Source organism: Peromyscus leucopus, chromosome 9, assembly GCF_004664715.2.
Source record: "Peromyscus leucopus breed LL Stock chromosome 9, UCI_PerLeu_2.1, whole genome shotgun sequence".
NCBI classification, from domain to species: Eukaryota; Metazoa; Chordata; class Mammalia; order Rodentia; family Cricetidae; genus Peromyscus; species Peromyscus leucopus.
In genome coordinates, this window is record NC_051070.1 from 111,440,564 (window position 1) to 111,460,390 (window position 19,827).

Here is a 19,827-nt window from a genome sequence, read left to right on the forward strand (position 1 = left end):
CCGCCGCCGCCGCTGCCGCCGCCGCCGCTGCCACCACCCGGCCAGGATGACATTCTTGTGCTCTGGTATAGCAATGATGAATATGTTTTTGAAATCTCCTATATGTAAATATTTTTATTATTATTATTATTATTATTATTATTATTAGTTTGTGTGTGTATACATGCATGAAAGTACCCATGGAGCAGAAGAAAATGTTGGGTCCCTTGGAGCTAGAGTTACAGGTGGTGTGAGCCATTTTATATGGGTGAAGGAATTGAACTCCATTCCTTAACAAAACAGCAAGCACTTAGAACTTCTGAGTATTCTTTCAGCTCTAAAATCCCATATATTTTATGTGTGTTGTGTTGTGTGTGTGTGTGTGTGTGTGTGTATACATGTGTGGAAGTACCCATGGAGCCACTAGCCCTCACCTACTGTGTGACCTGGGACAGGGTCTCACTCCCATCCTTTCTAAACCTCAGCCCTGCTCACTGCGAGGCAGTGATACAGTGTATGTTGATGGGCTTGGGGTGGACCTCAGCAACCTTCCTTCTAATATTTGGTGCTCATTCTCTCTGTCTCTGTCTCTCTGTCTCTCTGTCTCTGTCTCTCCTCTTTCAGGTTAGAGATTTATTTTTTTTCATGCTTAAATAGTTTTTAAGTGTTTGAGGATTTCATACGCAAGTACTATATTTATGATTTCCACCCCTCCCTTGCCCACTCCAATTATTCTCATGTCCCTTCTACTCCCTCTCAAATTCAGATCACCTCTTTAATTACTAACACACACACACACACACACACACACACACACACACACACACACACAAACAAACAAAAAATACAGCCTACTGTGTTCATTTAAGGGGGCTTTTATGTATATGTGTTTAAGAACAATCATTTGGGATTAGATAATCTGTCAGGGAGCTTGTTCCTGGAGAAAGACCTTGTGAGATTTCCTCCATCCTCATCGGCATGTCACCTGGTCTCTCATTGTGGACATCTTGTTTGGGTGGCTATATTGTTGAGATTTCAGGGTGCAGCTTCTCCCCATAAGATACAGCGCCCCCCCTCCAGCAGGAAGTAGTTAAGAGAAGCTACGCCCAAATTCCCAAATATACCAAGCTGGCTTTGGAGATGTGTAAAAGTTAAAACCTTCCTTTTTTAAAAAAAAAAGAAAAGGGGAAGTGCTGTGGGATGTTCTGTATGTCCTGTGGGAGCCCTTCTTGGGTTCTTTGTGGCGTTACCCAGCAGGTCCGTATAGAGGATGATCAGGACCATGGGCCTGAGTGCAGGTGTTTAAGATGGTCTGCACTTGGCTGTGCTGGGGGATGGTCTGTATGTCAAGTTGTTCTGATTGGTTAATAAATAAAACCTGATCGGCCGTGGCTAGGCAGGAAAGATAGGCGGGACTAACAGAGAGGAGAAATAAAAAGGGACAGAAAGGCAGAGAGAGATGCTGCAGCCGCTGCAATGACCAGAGATGCTGCAGCCGCTGCCATGACCAGCAGCCTGTGAAGACGCCGGTAAGCCACCAGCCACGTGGCGAGGTATAGATTTGTAGAAATGGATTAATTTAAGATAAAGGAACAGTTAGCAAGAAGCCTGCCACGGCCATACAGTTTGAAAGCAATATAAGTGTCTGTGTTTACTTGGTTGTGTCTGAGCGGCTGTGGGACTGGCGGGTGGCAGAGATTTGTCCTGACTGTGGGCCAGGCAGAAAAAACACTCCAGCTACACAAGGACTAGGCAGTTATGGATGGGGCCATGTAGTACTCACAATTAGTCATCAGAGAAGGGCATCGTGACTTGGACTATGGTATGGGTGGAGTGCATACAGACCACCAGTGTTGGACTTAATCAAATGCTTCCATACATACATACATATATACATACATACATACACACACATATACATACATATATACATATATGTGTACATACGTACATATACATATATACATATATATATATTTCTTTCTTTATTCTTAAGAATTTCACATCATGCACTCCAATCCCACTGACCTCCCAGTCCCTCCATATCAGCCCTTCACCCCTGTAGCATGCCCTCCAAAAGAAGACCCCCTAGAAAATTAATTAAAAACAAAACAAATGAACAAAAAACCCACCTTGATTCTCCGTCTTTCCAACGCCTGTTCATTCATCCTAGTGATATTGGGAACTGCATTATGTTGTGCAGTATACACCTTTGTCCAATTAGCTCCACCCTCAAAATGTTCATTGCAATGAGTCACTGGTCTGGTTCAAGGCCTCTGGCACACCATCCTCACTGGACTCTCACTGAAACTCCTATTGGATGCCCTGCTGTTGCCCTGAGTCATGGAGATCCTGTGGTTATTGTTCCACCAAATACATATTTTTTTTTAATCTATCCCGATATCTCTCTAGCTTACATTAGAAGTCACCAGTGTTCTAGGGGAGTGGGTTTCTAGGTTGTGATAGATTCTCTGGCCCATCCCTCTGTTGCTGTGGGATACTGGAGACATGTACTCTACTGTAGTCTCCCAGAAAATAATGTTTATGTTATGTATCAGGGTTCTCTAGAGTAACAGAACTTATAGAATGAATCTATCTATATTTCCATATATATATACATATATGTATATATGTATATATAGAGAGACATATATATCTGAAATGAGAGCCAAAAGCATGTATATATGAATATATATCAATTCATTAATGGGTGCTATGGGAAACCAGACTCACAGATACAGGATGAGATAGATCCAGTTGCAGAGTCCTTCTGTTTTGCCCAGGGGTGAATGGAACTAGCTGTCTGGTCTCGGACCACACCAAGAGACAGCAAAGCCCATGCCTATCCTCAGTTGTAAGCAGTCACATACCCAAAACACATCATGCCTCCATTGGGCCAGATACCCCAAGGTTATTGGTGGGGCAAATTCCCACAACATATATGGAATGGCCTACAGACTGTGGTCCCACTACTCTAACAATGGCTGTCCACCAAGAGAAGGTCCATAATCCAATAGTTTTTCAGTCCACAGGGTTTGGTGTCAAAGCAGGTCTTCAGTATATGCTAGAATCCAAAGAAGTAGGCTCTAATGCCGCTGAAAGAATGGACTTGTTAGGGAGAGCAAGAGCAAGCAGGCAAAGAGAGATGGCATGCTTCCCTCTTCCATGTCCTTTATGTAGGCTGTCAGCAGAAGATGTGGTCCACATTAAAGGTGGATCTTCCCACCCCAAAGACCCAAATTGGAAGTGGGTATTTCCCACTTTAAATGATTTAATTAATACCCCACCCCAACTTTGCCCAGCCATTTGGTTTTTAGATGATTCCAGATGTAGACAAGTTGACAAACAAGAATAGCCATCACGTGCTGGGAAATGGCAGACTTGCTGGAGTCCCGGGGCCTGCTAGCTTTGACCAGTCTCCAGGCTCCCAGCAGAGGGAAACACTTCTGGAAGTCAACTCAATTACAGAACAGAGTATGTGTCTTTCCCATCTCTTGGTAACCAGGGACAACCTGACTCCAGTGTCCAGGAAAATTAAAAACAAGCAAGGTAAGTCATGGAGGTACAGAGACGGGCTGGAGCCTGCCTCTCCTTTGTCCTCTCCAGTCAGAACGTGGCTCTTCTCCTTTGCTTTCTCTGGGGTCCTCGATGCCCCCTCTGCACTGACTCCCACCAGCCCTGCACTTGTCACATCAGTTCTTGTTTCACAGTTTCTCCATTGGTTGAAGAAGGCTCCCAGAGGTGAAGATGATCCATTGTCCCATATGACCTAATCTTCTTTGTCCTTGCCTGTCACGGTGTCTCTTCTGCCACCTAGGTATGACCAATATTTATCAACCTTTTATACTTGAGGATAGTGCCTGAAGGGTCATATGTAGGGACAAGGAGAAAAAGAAGGGATCAGGGACAGTCCCTTCTTCATCCCTGAATGTCTGTCTCTCCAGTGCAGGAGACAGACGACTTTGCAGTTTCATGAGCCTCCTTAGGAGCTTTGAGACCGTGAAGCCACAGGCGATTTGTGTTGTCGCCTGGAAACCAAGCCCTTTGGAGTGAGGATGAGTACAGGAGAGTCTCAAGTTGACAAAATGATGCTATGGACCTTAGGCACATGGCATTCAACTAGGAAGAAAAACAGTTTCATGACTCCAGTGTGTGCTACAAAATTGAGATGAAAATAGTACTGAAAATTGAGGGTGGTCTTCAAATACTGACTTTTGAGATATCAGAAACATCCAATAATAGGAGGAGAATCTTTACCTACTCTTTACTTACACATGTGTTCACATACCCACATGCATGTGCTCTCTCTCTCTCTCTCTCTCTTTCTCTCTCTCTCTCTCTCTCTCTCTCTCTCTCTCACACACACACACACACACACACATACACACACACATACACACTTTGTTTTTCATATTGCTTGGCCGTCTTAATTCTTTGAAAAGTATTTCAACAGTTTACAAACTCCATAATGGTGGAGACCATATGGGTCTTTTAATTTCATTGTGTCTCCAGTGTCCCCAAAGCCACTAAGTATGGAGCTGGGATCTAGTGCATACTTAATGAAAATGGGAAGGTGATAGGGCAGAAAATCAAATGGAATTGATCATTTATACTGAGGTCAGCAGGAAGGAAATTGGGAGACCATAGCAAGACCACCACATGCTGCAGGTGTCTAAGCCAGTGTCTGCCAATAACAAGGACCCCCAGATCAATGAAAAAAACTCACACCTACAAGATTAGAGCCCAACTGGTAGCTTAGGGCAAAATACGACATGTACTGACTAAAGATTAGTTGTAAAATTCCCACTGGGATTTCCCCAAGATAAGATATTGGTCCCCCAAATCCTCAGGAATACCACTCTCCTTCTGCCTTGCCTACCTGCAGTCCCTAATCCCTGTTATCAGAGTAGTGGGTCTCTGCTACCACATAGCATCGCCATCTTTCTGGAGAGCTCGCTCCTATAGTGAGAATTGGGTGGGGGAGGGTTGTTTCTTTGGAGACCTCCAGAGGGCCAGAGGTTGTTACACAGACACTTAGCACATTGCCTAGTGATTCTGACAGAGAGCTCTCGCTGAAGTCCTGCCTGCTTTTCTGGGTGTCACAGGTAAAATGGGCCAATGCTGTCTTCAGCAATATCTTCGAAATTGTTTGACAAGCTTTTCGCTCTCCTCGTGACAGTAAGCCCCAGAAGGCAGCAGGTGAGGTGACAGCAGAAACTGCTGCTATTTTGTACTAATTCATAGTGACAGAGAGGGTTGGTGGTTAAAATAGGAATGACAGGGATCTTGGGAGAAAGCCACTGTGCTTACTGAGAATCCACAACTGCTGCTCCTCTTAATGAGGCCAAGAATGATTCAGGAAAAACCCAAGGTTTGTAATTCCTCAACCTTTAACCCATGGGTATGCTGATCACTAGGATGGCACATGGAGGGGACACTGTCCAAATGTGTATTACTAGTGTGGGCTTTGTCCCAGATCCCAAAGGCAAATCACAAAGATTCCATTTGGCCTTAAACTCTGAATGAGGAGGGCAAAGAGAACCCATTGTTTGGAAGAAAACCATTAAAGAAAGAGGTCCGTCTGTCTGAGGTCCAGTGTGACCCACCCAAGCCTTTTCTACAAGTTTCATACTCACAGGCCTTCCCTGATGCATGCTCCTCTCAAGGGCTGAGGCTTTAAGGATAATGTCTCTACCTTCTGCGGGCTCCACCTCCCACCCTCTGATATCTTCTACTCTAATGTCTCTACCTCCTGCGGTCTCCACCTCCCTCCCTCTGATAGCTCACTCTACTCTAATGTCTCTACCTTCTGCGGGCTCCACCTCCCGCCCTCTGATAGCTTACTCTACCCTCCCTACTCAACAACAGCTCTTGCAGGTGAGTTCTGTGATACTAACCACAAATTAGGACAATGAGGTTGATTGTCCAACTTCTTGTCCAAGGCTCATGTCCCGAACATGTGGAACATATATGTATGTAATGCTCAACCAACTAGCATAACCTTGCATTCTGCTAACCCGTGTGCCCAGTCACCTGTTTCTCCTTGCTATCTCAAAATAATGCTGTATGCCCACTGTTACCAAGTGAATAATACCTTCCACTGACATTCTCTCTCAGACCAAGTGCTTTAACACCAAGATCAGTTCTTTTCTCTAATAATCTCTGAACCAGGCAGTTATTTAAGATGCCACAGGCATCAGTCTTTGAAGGGCTTCTGTCCTAGAGTCAAGAGCCGACACTCAGAAGAAACATACAACTGAATACCCACCCTGTGGGAGACCTGAAATAACACCATTTTTGCTACTCATGAATGGACAGTAATATCTAAGAGCATAATTTTTTTTCTTAAGATTTCTGTTTCTTTGTATTTTATTGATGATCTTCAGTGTTAGAAATAAAAGCCTATGGGAACTGGGCATAGGAAAGATTGATCTAGCTATTTGATAACAGAGCCATCCAAATCAGAAAACGGGAAAGTTTGGACAACAAGTCAGCAGTGAAGGAAGGTTCTATTGCTAATAAATTCAGATGTGTCCCCTACTGAGTTATTTGCACAACCTAAATTTATGCTAAGTGCAGAAGGGCATCTGATACTTATTGAGAATGTACTGCCTGCAGGGCACTGAGTTGGACACAGTTGGTCTTTCTACCTTCAGACACAACTCAGATAATTGACCAAATCACTGATGCTACCCAGTGCCTCCAGTACCCTGAAAGACACAAAGGAAGGGGTGAGGGTGAGTTAGATAGGGTACAATGAAGATGGAAATGTAGACCTGGAGATGTGGAGCATTCTGAGTGATGGCAGAGGTAAATGGCAAGGCCAGGAAACCAGGAAGTTCATGTGTTCCCCAGGTCATCAGAACAGCATCTAGGGGATTATGATACAGAGCAGCCCATGTAATGGGAAGGCACTGGAGAGTCCTTGCAAGGAGAGCACAACTCCATGACCTTTCGTGAGTGAAACTGTCCGTGTCTGAATTTGTGGAACAATTTTCTCTTTTGCTAAAGTTTTTTTTTTTTCTGATCTGTTTGGATTAATTAGATGGCTTTGTCCAGGTGAGTTTGTCTAGCTGTTTATGTATTTACTCCACCATCCTTTATGGAAGAGAGGCCTTACTTCTGTATCAGCATGACCAAGACTACTGGCAAAAAAGTCATTTCAAGGATGAAAGGTTCATTTTGGCTCACAGTCCTTTAGGGATTTCAGTCCATCGTGTTGAGGGGGTGGGAGTGCTCAGCAGTGAGAGTAGCTCAGTCTGATGGCTCTTCCCTTGACCATGGACCAGAAAGCAGAGAAAGCAGGCCAGAAGCTGGAGTGGGTGTAAAGGTTGGCTGTGCTGGCTAGTTTTTATGTCAGTTTGACATATAGGTTAGAGTCATTTTGGAAGAGGGAACCTCATTTGAGAGAAATGTCTGTACCAGATTGGACTGTGGGCAAGCCTAGGGTACATTTTCCTGATTGGTGATTGATGTGGAAGTGTCCAGCTCACTGTGGGTGGTCCTATCCCTGGGTTGGTCCTGGATGCTGTAAGAAAGCAGGCTGAGCAAGCTATGAAGAGAAAGTAAGCAGCACCCCTCCATGTCCTCTGCATCAGTTCCTGCCTCCAGGTTCCTGCTCTGCTATAGAATGTCTACCCTGCCTTCCTCAGTGACGGGCTGTTACCTGGAAGTGTAGGATGGAATGAGCCCTTTCCTCCCTAAGTTACTTTTGATCATGGTGTTTTATCCTAGCAATATAAACCCTAACTGAGACACTGACTTTAGTAACCTATTTCCTCCTGCTATATCCTACTTATTAAAGATGACAGTCTTCAAAATTGTGTCACTAAGCTAGGGACTAAGCCTTTAAACCACAAGCCTCTGGGAGGATGATTCAGATTTAATCCATGACAGGTACATATCTGGTAGCCAAAACCTATGACCACTTGATATTTGGAAGTTTTGGGGGTGAGGGGAGCAGTGAAGGACTGGCCCTCTCTACAAAGACTACGCTGTGCCTGTGTGTAGAAGTCTAAAGTTTGGGATCCAGTGTGTGATTCAGAAGCCTTGGTGGCAACAGATGGCCTGCAGGCCAATCAACATGCATTTGAGTATTATCTCTACTGGATACATTGTGCTTGAGTCTGTGGATTCAAAACTGAAAGTGATGGAAATCCATTCCATCCCAGCTTCTTTAAATGTGTTCTTACAAAGTTTCCAGGATGTGAGGTGCACCCAAAACCCCCTAAGGCTTACTGCACTGCCATTCTGTCTCAGCTCCTGAGTATCATTTTTGTCCCTTCCATGTGAAGACCTCATTTGCAGTGACTTTTCTGGATCTGATGATGGGTGGAGATCTGGTACTCTGCCATCAAGGAATGGGCATGTGAGCCAATGAATTTCTCTCTCACTCTGGTGAGCATCTCAGGATGAGGTTCCATTTTAATTATCCAAAGACTACACTTTGTTTGGGAGGAATTGATACTGCAGAATATGAGATGTATAAGCTAGAGTCCTCAACCTGGGATACAGAGGTCTTTATAGAAATTGATCCTGAGATTTGGGGGAATGGGCTTCCAAACCCTGTGACTCTTAGCTGGAATTGTGAATGTATTTTAGAGGAGGAGGGCTGCCGCTCATGTCTTGGACTCTCTGAAGGTTGGTAGATGTAATTGTTTTGCTGCTGGTGGTGGGAAATATTATTCCATTATCTTTAGTCATGGCACACTTCGGTGCTGGCATGTCAAAAAGTCCCTCTAGGGGACATTCTCTTCTTCACCCTCTTCAACCCAGCCTCTGGGGCCAGGGGAAGGGTGCCTCTGTTTAGATGACTTTGTGGAGCTTTGCTTCACGACGGTGTCTGGCACACGAGTGCAGTGCAGCAAGGGGTTAATGGAGGTCCCGGCTCCTGACCTCTCCTTCCTCTTATTGTCCTCTCACTGGCTAATAATCACAATGGCAGGAGTGGGTGAGTCACTTCTGATGTTTGGCAAAAATCACAACACAGGCCTCAACACCTTGAGCAACACCTTGCTCAAGATCTCAAAGCCTTTAAGCTCTCTATGTACCTACCTGGAACCGTGGTCTCTGAGCTTCTGGTTGTTTTAAGGATACTAAGAGTTTGTTTAGTGAGGGACAGTAAGATATACAGATACCATAATGATTGTTATAGAGGAAAAGATCTATTACACTTATACTTTTCAAGATCTCCCAGGCCATCCTCCTGTTGAAGATCCACACAGAAGTACAGGGGCAAGATCAAAGTGAGTGGGCTGGAAGAGGGGAATTCAGAGCACTGAAGCCTCTATTGGAATTCTTAAGGGGAGAGAGAGTCAAGTGGAAGCAAGTTTAGAATTAGATAATACAGGTAATTTCACTGGGCCCTGGGATACAGGACTGTCCCAAGTAGTGTCATAGTTGGGTCTAGGGTGATTAGAGCAGATGGGTGATGGCCCAGGGAATGGCAACTCTGATGAAAGGACAGGTGTCGCCCTGGGCTGTGGATGGGTTGGCTTTTGTATATTAAAGACACTGCAGGTGTTGTTTACTATCTCCAAGGTCAGTCAAGCCTCAGGGATATAAAGAACATTAAGAGTACAGTGCACAGGAGATGGGAACTGGCTCCACTGAAGCGTTTGCCATGCAAATGTGAGGGCCAGAATTTCCCCAGCCACCACATGAAAGCCAAGGTGTGGAGAGCTGGGGAAAGAAGAACGTGTAGTCATTGACTTCTTTAAAATGTCATCCTGTTCCAACACCCACTGGACTGTAAAGCCCTCGGAGTTTAGATAGACACAACTTGGCAGTCGCTAGACACAGCTTTCTGGAAATGACTCTAGCATTTTCTTAATTCCCAGGTCTGCATCCCTTCACTTAGGGCCCACCAGTAATCCCAGCACTCTGGAGACTGAGACAGGATCCCCAAGACAAGCTGGCTCACTAGACTAGCCAAATAGGTTCATCGAGAGACCCTGTCTCAGTAACTAGACAGGATAGAGATGACTGAAGATATCTGCGGTCAACTTCTGGTCTCTGCGTGTACACCCACACATATACATGCACATCTGCACATGCATATGCCCCACATACATTTGAACATATATACACATGCACATAAACATATAAATCAAGTTTTTAAAAACAGAGAATAGAATGTTGGAGTTAACACACTTGCTCTGGCCCCTGATTGAGGCCATTGGAGCTATCATCTAATAAATTGTGTCACCTGCCTTTGAAGATGCCATAGCTTGACTTCTTCCTAGTCCACTGTACCACCCTCACTGGTGGGCCTGAGTGTAGCCTTCACCTTGACAAAATATATGGCTAGGAATCTCAGCTTACACTATCTGCCCCCTGTGCTGGAAGACTATTAATGACACTTCTTTCTGAATGGAGATATATTCATTACCACACATGAGGTATCAGACATTTGTGTTTGGGAGAAAAGAAATTGGAAAGATATTGTGCAGACCCTTGGAGCATCCCTAAAGTGACAGTCCATTTTTCATAATGATCTATGATATTCATTTGTTGAGATTTTATTACTTTTGTAATCTAATTCAATTTATCCCATTTTATTGCCATTCGGGGCAACATTACCTTAGTTGTCTCTCTCGTCCTCTAGATGAGCATGATGACTTCAAGATTAAAAAGCATTCTGTTCAATATAACTGTTTCCGGTGGAGTCACTTTTCTCTGAGCCTTTCTCTTCTCATAGCATTTTTGTAAAGATAAGTATTGGCAGTGATTTATGAAACGTGTGTGTGTGTGTGTGTGTGTCAGGTTTCATTCTTCGTCATCTGCTTAGAGATTAAATGTTTTATTCAGAAATGCTTTGAGGTAGCAGAAATTGCAGAAATGGACATATAGCAATAGAAGTTATCAAGACATATATACTTTTTGCAATGGTACCAATTAAGAACACATTCAATAACATCAAACTGACTTTAAGATAAAAAGACACCACTGGGTGGTGGCACATGCCTTTAATCCCAGCACTTGGGAGGCAGAGGCAGGTGGATCTCTGTGAGTTCGAGGTGAGCCTGGTTTACAGAGCAAGTTCCAGTTCAGCCAGGGCTACACAGAGAAACTTTGTCTTAAAAACAAAAACAAAAATAAAAAACCAAAAACCATACAAACAACAACAAAAAAAATAAAGATAGAAAGACATCAGTTTTAATAGAATACAGTCACTCATCATTTTGAGCAACTCAAAGAGATGAGCACAGATTCCCTCTGCCTGACTGGAGGCTGTAACCCCCAGTTACAGTTTAGGACATCCCCATGTGGACATGCACAGGTCTTGGTCTGTTTTTGTAGCAAACGTTATGAACACTCTGAGATGAAAGACAGCCTTTTTTCTATGGTGATGTAGACTGTGTATGTGGGCAAGCACTGTCCCCAACTATCCCCACTGCATCTGGGGGCAAGAGAGGATTGGTGTGCTCTCAGGGAGCAGCTGGAGGTTGGGGAACGCGTAGCCTAGCATGTGTGAAGAGCTGCTCCCACACCCACCCTTCCTGTGAAAGGAGAAAGGGTAGTCAGCTGGCTGGGCTCATCATTCGCCAAGTCTGGCTGTCGTCTGCTGTTCCTGCCTTTTAGATTGACTCAATCTCTTTAAAATGTCATCTTGATCCAACACCCACTGGATTGTAAAGCCCATGGAGTTTAGATAGACACAACTTGGCAGTTGCTAGCTACAGCTTTCTGGAAATGACTCTAGCATTTTCTTAATTCCCAGGCCCACATCCCTTCACTCGGGCCACATGTTCTTGGTAGATTTCTACCATGTCAGACCAGCCATAGGAAGTTCAGGAAAAGTACAGGCACACTTAACCTGGACTTCAGGTGGCCAGCTACCAGCCCGGCTTTTAATACATGCTTCTGGTGGTTCTGATACTCTGTATTGTCTGAAACTCTGGCCACAGCCATTGTTCCTTTTCACCGGGAACCTCTCAGTGGCCTGCCCTTAGTGTCTCTGTTGTGATCTGTATCTCACTAGGACTGTGCTTCTCAAATGTGACGGCGCATGACAGTGCAGCTGGGGAGATTCAAATCTGCTGTCTGTGTCAAGGTTCTGACTGAGTTGTTCTTGGGTGGGATGTGGATGAACAGTTAGAATAGCATTAAGAAACACTAATGGGCAGCCAGGCTGAGCACAAGTGTCCATGGTCTGTGCCCTATACTACAGCCAAAAGGAGCCTTTTCTACTGTGCTAGTCTATGCCAGGCCTCTATTGAGTCCCTCGAATGGGTCCCTTTTTGAAACAAACAAATAAACAAACATTCTCTAACAGTGAGCCATGGGGTTGGTGGGGCCCAGTGCCACTGCCTCTCCTGACCATGCAGTTACTCCTGGTGACTCTACTCCTGCCTCACTGGTGTGTTCAATGTCACATCAAGCATCTGTGTCTCAGTGACTTCGTACCATTTTCCCCTTTGCTGGAGCTTCCTTTTCCATAGCCCTGTGCCTCACTCCCTCCTCCCCTCCCCTCTGTCCAGATCCTTGCTTAGGTGTCTGTAACATGAATCCTAAAAGATTTTATTAATAAAAACAAACCTGGAGCCAGGTATTGGGGTGAACGCTGAAAGATCAGAGAGACAGAACAGGCCACAGCCACCTCACCTCACCAATTCCTCAGCTGATCTTGTTTCCTCAAACTGGAGGCCTCTGTGTCCTCATCCGAATGGACCTCAGCTGAACTGCTGCTCAAAAGCCTAAAAGCTTAATTGGGCTCTAGTTCCTGGTCCTCGCGCCTTATATGCCTTTCTGCTTCCTGCCATCACTTCCTGGGATAAAGGTGTGAGTCACCATGCCTGGCTGTTTCCAGTTTGGCTTTGAACTCAGCGATCTAGATGGATCTCTGCCTTTGGAATGCTAGGATTAAAGGTGTGTGTGTGTGTGTGTGTGTGTGTGTGTGTGTGTGTGTGTGTGCGCCACCATTTTCTGGCCTCTATATCTAGTGGCTGTTCTGTTCTCTGACTCCAGATAAGTTTATTAGGGTACACAATATATTGGGGGACACAACATCACCATAGGTGTCACCTTGTTGGGACAGCTTTCCTTTTATCCCTTCTTAAGCTAGCAGCTCCCCCGCCCCTCCACTTTGTTTTCTCCCCTTCCCTGCTTTGTTTCCTCCATAAGCCTCTAACCCAACAAATGCATGAGCATCCTTTTGAATTCTGTTTTACTCCCAAGACAACTCCAAAGGCTCCACGATGTTTGGTCTGTGTTCAGGAAGTGGTCCCTGACACATAGCAGGGACGCGGAAGACTGAGATGCTGTCCCCTTGGTTTGTCGAGGTGGGTTGTGGCAGCTTCTCTCTGGAGTGCCAAGGGCCTATTGGAACCCTGCTGCACCTCACTATCGCTCATTCAAAAAGAAGGATTTTGGAGTCGTTAATGTGGAGGGATTGGGACCATCTGTGTTCCCTCTGTTCTGCCATCCTCCCTCCCTCCCTTTCTCTTCTTCACAATGCTCTCATGGAACTTGCCCTCCCCCTCCTGTTTCAGCCCCTGGAATCGGAGAATTACAGGCTGCATCATTGCGCTCAGCACCCCTTGGAGCTTCTGACGGGGTTCATCTGCACAAGTCAAATATAAGTGTAACTTTTTTTTTGAAAAAGAATGGATTGCAATTGTTTCTGTTTATTTTCCTTTGGATGAAATGAAGCGACTTTGAAGGACTGCATTCAAACACTTTGTTACGCTTAGGTGGGTTCGTGGGAAACACTTCAGTGAGAGCTCAGAATGAACTAGCGGGCTGCTCAGGCACTCCGTGTGCTGCGTTTGAGCTGTGACAATGAGAGGAGCCTTGGAGTGGCAGAGTGCATCCTGATGGGCTAGCCTGGCCTGTGCCATGGCTCCTGTTCATCAATGTCTATGCTGTCTGCTTGGCTCTTGGAATTGCCCCAGACCTGCCTCTGCTAAAGTTCCTCACTACAGCCAGAAAACAGCTGAGCTCACGGCAAAGCAGTGAAAGCTGGCTTGATGGCACTTCCTGAGATATGTAGAAATCAAATCATGAGGTTACAGAATTTGTCAGTGAGGAAAGGAGGAGCATTTGACTATGTCACATAGAGGTTTGGCGCTCGGTCAAATGAATGGTAGGGGGAAGCCCTCATTTTGACATAGTAATGTTTTCTGTTGGACTTTCACTCTGATGTTATTCTCATTCTGCTCACCCAGAATAGTTCAGGCCATTACAGTTTCATTACTTCCTTCTCGCTTAAAATGAGCTTTAATTATTAAAGCAACAGTTACTTATTTTTAACTCATTTAATCATTCTAATGGTCTAAAATTCATGAAGTAAAAAGTGTGAGTCTCCCTTTGAAAACTAAAATCTCATTGCATGATTATTAGCCAATCAGTTCTCAGGAAACACTTAGGATTTAATGTTTGACCGTAATATAATGAGGGTGAACATGCTTGGGCTCCTTGTGCTACATGGTTGCAAATAATGTGCTCCTCGGTGCTCTTCCGTTTCCTGTCAACTATATTGGCATTTTGCCCACAATACTGACTGGAAGATAAATGCCTAGAGGTAGAATTACTAGGCCAAAAGAATTACAAATACAAAATGTTCTTGATTAAATTGCCCTCCAAAATATTTTACACTTTGAAGTAAAATGCCTTTGCTTTTGTGCTCAGTTGAAAGGCATTATTGTGAACAAATGCAGGGCATAGGCCCAATATCATCTGATTATGTTTATTTTCTAGGCAGAGATGTCCATGCTGCTTGTACTCAGATAAGGGGTTGGCCCACTGGGAGCCAAACATTGTACATAAATGGAAATACTAAACATGATTCTGATTTTCTTTCATAAGCAATCCAATAAAATAGAAAGCAACACAACAAATAGAAAGCCCATAAATCTCTCAGCAGAGTACCTGACCCATGGATGGTACTGGCTGTGGAGGCTTTGCTGGTGGCAATGGTGGGGTTCACAGTGCTGGCTTTCATTACTTCATGCTTGTTATCACAATTCTTGAACAATCATGACTGATCTGAAGCTTGGCACAATCCTATTGGCTTTTCAAGTAGGTTGCCACATTTAAAATCAGGAACTGTACAAGTTTGCCAGTGACTCAAACACTTTTCTGGGTTTTAACCATACCTCCAAGAGAGAACAGTCTTTGCTCAGCCTCTTCATCTGGACTGAAAAAAGACTGGCACCCATGGCTACCTCTGGTATCTCCTGACTCAGCCTTCCTCTTTCCAGCATTCTCCCCATCTGCTTGTCCCGCCGATACTTCTTGCCTGGCTACTGGCCAATCAGCATTTTATTTATCAACCAATCATAGCAACACATATTTACAGTATACAAAACATCCCACAGCACCTCCCCTTTTCTGTCTCATCAAAAAGGAAGGTTTTAACTTTAACATAGTAAAATCACATATAATAAAACAGTTATCAAGCAAGAATTATAACTACAATATATAGTCTATTTGTATTTGGCAAAATTAAAGAAGATATTTTATCTATCCTATATTTGTGAGTCTAAAGTTTCATATCTATGTTACCTCTTATCATAACCAATGAAAACCATAGTTATAACTATCTAGTCTTCAATTACATCAAAGACCTCAGAAGGATACAATGTTATCTAAGTAAACATGAAGAACATTGTAAGCAACTTCCAAAAATCTAGAATGACAGAGACAGCTGTCTGCCTAGACAGTCATCCAACATTTCTCTGCAATGTTGGGGTGCCCATCTTCAGCCCACAGGCCTAGAGTCTCTCAGTCGCTTCTTCTTCTGTCTTGTAGAATGTCTGGCAGTTTCTTCGGCGAAGCAGGAACCTAAAGGACCATCTCACCTTGCAAAGTTCAGTGGTCATCTTCCTATGGGTCCTGAATGTGAAGTTGATAAAACATTTTGTCAAGCAGTCCAGGCAAGAACAGTTTCTTGCCCAAATGGCTATTTTTGCTAAGAAGAAGATAAACTCCATATGGAGTGTCTTCGAGGCCCATCTTTCTCTTTGAAGTTAATTGGTGCTGCCAGGAGCAGATGTGTCTTAATGTCCAGAAAGTCTAAGTTTTTAAAACATTTTAAGTGCCATATTCTGTAGGTCTTTGAAGTGTTTGAAGATTACTTACCTAACTGGAAAAATATCTATGTATATCTAGAAAACTTAACTAACATGACTACAAGTATGATTATCATAGATGACTAATTATTAATCTCTATTTCTTAATGATACATTACAATTTTAAATGAGTTGTATAAACGTATTACCTTAAACAAGAGTAAAAAAAATACAGTATAACAAAATTAACTTTAAATTTGTATCAATAAACTAAAATCTATAGCAATGTAAAACATTTTTAAACAAGTTGTTGCTCTCTAAAAGTAGGTTCAGTAATCTCTTTCATTCTATCATATCTGTATCCTATTATTCTATATAATATCCTCCTTTCCTTTTTTTAGAAAGAGATTGACTATGACCAATAACAATTTGTAACCAACAATCTAAACAAAGACAAACATCCATAATCCATTTTTTGGGAATGTGGGCATAGTTTTCTAGACTGCTTCCTGATGATAGAGGGCACTGATAATCTTATGGGGATCCTGAGAAAATTAAGAATTATGGTCAAGTCCTGACTGAAATAGTCTGTGAGGCTGCATTGTCTAAGCCTGTTGCCTTGAAAACATTCTTGATGTTGGATCATCTGGGCCATGGTGTCATCAGAAACCTTTAAGGGGGTCTTGGCTGGTCAAACCTGATGTATTTTTTTTTTTTTTTTTTTTTTTTTTTAGTAAATTTATTTTACAACATCATTTAGTTCAACATAATAGCCACAGATTCCCCTGTTCTCCCACTCTCGCCCCCCTCCCCCTTCCCCTACCCCACCCCCCATTCCCACCTCCTCCAGATCAAGGTCTCCCCCGAGGACCGGGGTCGACCTGGTAGACTCAGTCCAGCCAGGTCCAGTCCCCCCATCCCAGACCGAGCCAAGCGTCCCTGCATAGGTCCCAGGATTCAAACAGCCAACTCATGCAACAAGCCAGGACCCGGCACCAACACACAGCTGCCTCCCAAACAGATCAAGCCAAATGACTGTCTCACCCATTCAGGGGGCCTGATCCAGTTAGGGGCCCCTCAGCCTTTGGTTCATAGATCCTGTGCTTCCATTCATTTGGTTATTTGTCCCTGTGCTTTATCCAACCCTGGCTTCAACAATTCTCGCTCATATAAACCCTCTTCTTTCTCACTAATTAGACTCCCAGTGCTCCACCAGGGGCCCAGCCGTGGATGTCTGCATCCAGATTCCTCAGACCTTCCTTGGATGGGGTTTATGGCACAACTAACAGGGTGTCTGGCCATCCCATCACCAGAGTAGGTCAGTTCCTGCCGTCTCTCGACCATTGCCAGCAGTCTTTTGTGGGGGTATCTTTGTGGATCTCCGTGGGCCTCCCTAGCTCTCTGCTTCCTCCCCTTCTCATGTGGTCTTCATTTACCATGGTCTCCTATTCGTTGTTCTCCCTCTCTTTTCTTGATCCAGCTAGGATCTCCCACTCTCTTTCCCTCGACCGTCGCCCTTCATTGTTCCCACTCTCCTCCACTGCTGGTGGGAATGCAAGCTTATACAACCACTTTGGAAATCAATATGGCGCTTTCTTAGAAAATTGGGAATCAATCTCCCCAAGATCCAGCTATACCAATTTTGGGCATATACCCAAGAAATGCTCAATCATACCACAAGAGCACTTGCTCAGCTATGTTCATATCAGCATTGTTTGTAATAGCCAAATCCTGGAAACAACCTAGATGCCCTTCAACTGAAGAATGGATAAATAAATTGTGGCACATATACACAATGGAATACTACTCAGCAGAGAAAAACAATGACATCATACAGTTTGCAGACAAATGGATCGATCTAGAAAAAATCATCCTGAGTGAGGTGACCCAGACTCAGAAAGACAAATATGGTATGTACTCACTCATAGGAAGATGCTAGATGTGGAACAAGGATGACTGGACTGCTACTCACATCACCAGTGAGGCTACCTGGAAAACGGGACCCCCAAAAAAACCTGATGTATCTTAATCTAGAACAAATCCATAGCCTCTTGCTTCCTGTGGAAACAAAAGCAGAACTTCCATTCCAAAGCAACATATCCTTAGATCCAAATTTTGAGGTCAAAGCACCTTCAAATTAGTTTAACTAAGCAGCCTTTACAATCAAATGTCTTTCTTCAGTTAAAAATCTCAAAGACAACACAATCCAGGTTCTCTGTGTAATATCCATCTTTACGTGGCTTATTTTTATACTATCTTTACTGTCTCTTTAAAGACTTTATTTTTTAAAACTATTTCCTTATATAACTGTCTATATTCATTTTCTTCTCTCTTCAAAGCCTACTGAATTTTTACATGCATTGTAAACCATTTAAAGTCTTGTTCCATCTGAATCTGCCTTAAAATGTGTAACTATTGTTTTAAACTGCAGTGGCTAGTACTGAAGCAGAAGCTTTGACTGCTGACTCCACCCAAATCAGCTTCCCAACATGGCAGAGGTAATTCATCTCCAGCTCTGGGCCATGTATACCATCAACTCTAGGAAGCAGTGGGTCTATGCCTCCATTAAATCAGCATGTAGCCCAGAAACCTTTTTTTTTTTTTTTTGTATTAGCAAAAGCTATATCTACCATGCAGCATAGTGCAAAGCTTGGAGACACCTCTGTTCCTCTGTTTAACGTGGTGTAGTTCAAGCCCACACACCCCAAACCTGCCACAGAGTAGCTCAAGCCCACATGTTGCATTGTCTTGCTGCCCACATGAGACATGAAACAGGAACCTATTTTTTGGCTCTGTTTAGAACTGCTAACTAAGTATTCTCAGGTTTCAGGTGGAAACTGGAGTCGTTGGGTGCCATTTGTAGCTGAAGTTTTCTCTGGTCCTGCCCAGCCCCACAGACCCCACACCACTTATAAAATAATCATTCAGAAGCTTATATTAATTATAACAGCTTGGCCATAAATCAAGCTAACTACTGACTAGCTCTTATATTTAAACTCAGCCCTTTTCTTTTAATCTGTATGTTGTTACATGTTCTGTGGCTTTACCTGTGTGCCATTACATGCTGTTCCCTGGAGAGCAGTCTGGCATCTCCTGACTCAGCCTTCCTCTTCCCTGAATTCTCCCTATCTGCTTGTTCCCCTTATACTTCCTTCCTGGCTACTAGCCAATCAGTGTTTTATTTATTAACCAATCAGAGCAACACATATTTACAGTATACAAAACATCCCACAGCTTCCTCCCTCCCTCCCTCCCTCCCTCCTCCCTCCCTCCCTCCCTTCCTTTTTTTCTTATCATATCTCTGCTCCCAAATTTTATTAGCAGGGTGATGTGGAAAAAATTGCAGAGAGAAGTAAAGACAACAAGGTCTGGTGCTAGCTCATCCTCCCAGGAAGACCTTTTGCAGGAGCTAGCTGTCAGGAGTGGAAAGGACCTGTCAGACACACAGGGACAGACTGAGGCTTTGTTGCCATAATATGCATTTGAAGTCCTCTGTGTTACACTGCCCTGATTAGAGGAGATTCAGAATGGCACTGAAACCTCCATTTTCAGAGTGATGAGCCTTTGTACGTTTCTATTCATTCAGGTGCTGGATAACAATGGTTCAAGTTCTGTGTCCCATGGTGGTATGGCTAGGTGATACATCCCCTTCTTGAGGTTGGTCTTCTAGACCAGACTACAAAAGTTACTAGTCAACCACAACTCTAGGAAAGGCCTGGGAGGAACAGCAGTCGTGTGACCCACCAGGGCTGCCTGAGCTGAGGGGACATTTTCTGGTAAAGCCTTTGATGCCATGTGTTAGGTTTCCTTCATGTGATGCCACATCTTCATGGTC

The 19,827-nt window shown here is 43.9% G+C and overlaps 1 protein-coding gene across 4 annotated transcripts in view; it reads left to right on the top strand.

The window, feature by feature from the left end:
* Nucleotides 1–19,827, top strand: part of Cacna2d3 (calcium voltage-gated channel auxiliary subunit alpha2delta 3) — an 844,969-nt gene that overhangs the window by 538,106 nt on the left and 287,036 nt on the right. The window lies entirely within an intron of this gene.